This window comes from Procambarus clarkii, chromosome 10 (assembly GCF_040958095.1).
Source record: "Procambarus clarkii isolate CNS0578487 chromosome 10, FALCON_Pclarkii_2.0, whole genome shotgun sequence".
Classification (NCBI taxonomy): Eukaryota; Metazoa; Arthropoda; class Malacostraca; order Decapoda; family Cambaridae; genus Procambarus; species Procambarus clarkii.
In genome coordinates this window covers 49874312-49876712 of record NC_091159.1, presented here as the reverse complement: position 1 = coordinate 49876712, position 2401 = coordinate 49874312, and the positions used below count along the sequence as shown (strand labels likewise).

The 2401-nt window shown below is 41.1% G+C and overlaps 1 long non-coding RNA gene across 1 annotated transcript; it reads left to right on the top strand.

Moving 5' to 3' along the window:
- Positions 1–6: 6 nt before the first annotated feature.
- On the top strand, positions 7–2194 carry LOC123751422 (uncharacterized). Its single transcript, XR_011228025.1, has 2 exons — positions 7–257; positions 756–2194. It is a non-coding gene; the product is annotated as an uncharacterized lncRNA (long non-coding RNA).
- Positions 2195–2401: the final 207 nt, after the last annotated feature.

Sequence of the window (2401 nt, the reverse complement as noted above, 5' to 3'; positions counted from 1 at the left end):
CAATCACCATATATCAACACGCCTCTCATCGCCTTAACCACGCCCCTCCAGCCTCTGGGTGGATGTACGTGGATGACGGGATTACACCGATGGACCAATCACCACCGGCGGACCAACTGCAGATGGTTGTTACCGAGAATGTCCTGACCGTCACCCGCATCCCACCAGCCTCGGGAAGAGAAGGCGTCTGTCGCATCCGTAAAATCTCCACTGACATCGATTCTGTCGCGATCTTCGGCGCTCCTGTTATCACGAAGGTGGGTAGACGTGGTTAATGGGGGTAGTTGTGGGGGTTAGGGGTGGGGGATGGTTGTGGTGGTGGATGGGGGGTGGGAAGGGAGTTGTTGGGAGAGATGTGAACTAGTGGTGGTGGTGGTGGTTGAAGGGTGAAATGGTCGTGGAGGATTCTGTGAATTGTGGTTAGTAGTAGTGGGAGAGGTGGTGGTTGTTGCTGTATAGTGATAGATGTGTGGTAGTGATGGTGGTCGCTGATTTGATTGATAAAGATTAAGCCACCCAAGAGGTGGCACGGGCATGAATAGCCCGTAAGGTGTTAGCTGTGTAGTGATCTTAATTATAGGTAGAATAGCGACTCCTGACTCTCCCACATCTGGAGATGATAAATATAACACCAGATCAGAAATTAGCAAATTTGTCTCCAATCTATATATATGTATATATATTACCATTTACCTCACCACCATCACCATCACCCAGAGACAAGTAACAGGAATGGTTGTCTCTTTCACCCCCAGGTTACTGTCAATGGCGCCCCTGGCTACTTCGTCCAGGACCCGGACACTGGAAAGATCACCGTCAATATGATATCCTTCGACTGGTGCTACGACCACTCTCTCGTTATCGTCTGGACATAGGAGACGATAGGAGCCATAGGCAGTCTGTCTCGACCACCTGAAAGCCTCGATAACAGCAGCCAAGATAAGCTAGGAAATAGCAAGAGGGAAGAGGGAATTACAATATAGATGGGATTTCATTTCTAGAATGCTTAGAAAGTGATTATGAACTGCTTGATGAATTGAGGCGGTGGGTTGAATTTGTGAACTTGTCTGCAAGAAGCCTTCAGGATTTCTATTTTGGTGTATTTATGTGGTTATATATATATATATTTGTATATATATATATACTGTGGGGGAGACAGAGGGACGAGGATCTTAATGAGCTCAACGAGCTTTTTCTGATAAAGGAACGTCAATTTTTTAACCACCTAATGGTTGTTCCATAAAACAATTTTCATTAAGCATCAATGTTCTTCCCCTGGCAGTTCCTAGAGAGAACTAGGCTTGTGAGGTATGTCGGCCGCGTTCAACTCCTCAACATGGGTAAAAAAAATCTAATAATTGATCCATCAGTCTCCACAGACCTTCACTTTCCTCTCTTGGAAACAATGGGTTTAAGTGTATTTTTTCAGAGTCATAAAAAAATACTTACTTCTTTAGGCCGTTAAGTGTATTGATTACGCTCTTTCGTGTGTATGATTTTATAGTGGTATGTGTATGTAGTGGTTTTTCTCGTGTTTCAATGTACGGAGCATACACACGTTTCTTCTTGTTTCATTGTATGGTTCATATACGGGTTCGTAATAGTTTCTGTGAATTGATTATACAAAGGTTTCTTCGAGTCGTCGTCGAGTTTCAATGGTTTTGGTGTAATGACTCTATTAACTCAATGGTTTTGGTGTAATGGCTCTATTAACTCAATGGTTTTGGTGTAATGACTCTATTAACTCAATGATTTTGGTGTAATGACTCTATTAACTCAATAGTTTTGGTGTAATGACTCTATTAGCTCAATGATTTTGGTGTAATGACTCTATTAGCTCAATGATTTTGGTGTAATGACTCTATTAACTCAATGATTTTGGTGTAATGACTCTATTAACTCAATGATTTTGGTGTAATGACTCTATTAACGAGATCGTTGAGGTTCACATATTTGTCAACAGTTACGAATTAACTGATTACATTCTCAAAACAGAATTACCTTTTGACTGTACCTCTCCTCGGCTAGGTAAGATATTTAACATTCTTACAATAATCCTGAAACCAGTTTCCTACATGTCGACTTGATTTGCCCTTAATTACTGTATTATGTATTGTATTATGATTTGATCAAAGATAAATTTGTATATTTTGTAATAATGAACAAGAAAGGCTAAATAAAATTTATGTAAGAATGTTCTATAATTAATTTCCTTAGTAATCAAGTGGCTGAGCAGCAACAATCAGACTTGGATCAGTCTCATATTGGTTTCCGTTGTCGTAACATTTGGGCTTTGTTTGTTGTCCGTGATTACTCTTGATTGGTCAGGGAGGATTGGCGAGAGATGGACAGAGATACAGACAGATAGACAGAGAGAGAGAAACAGACAGAGTACAGAGGC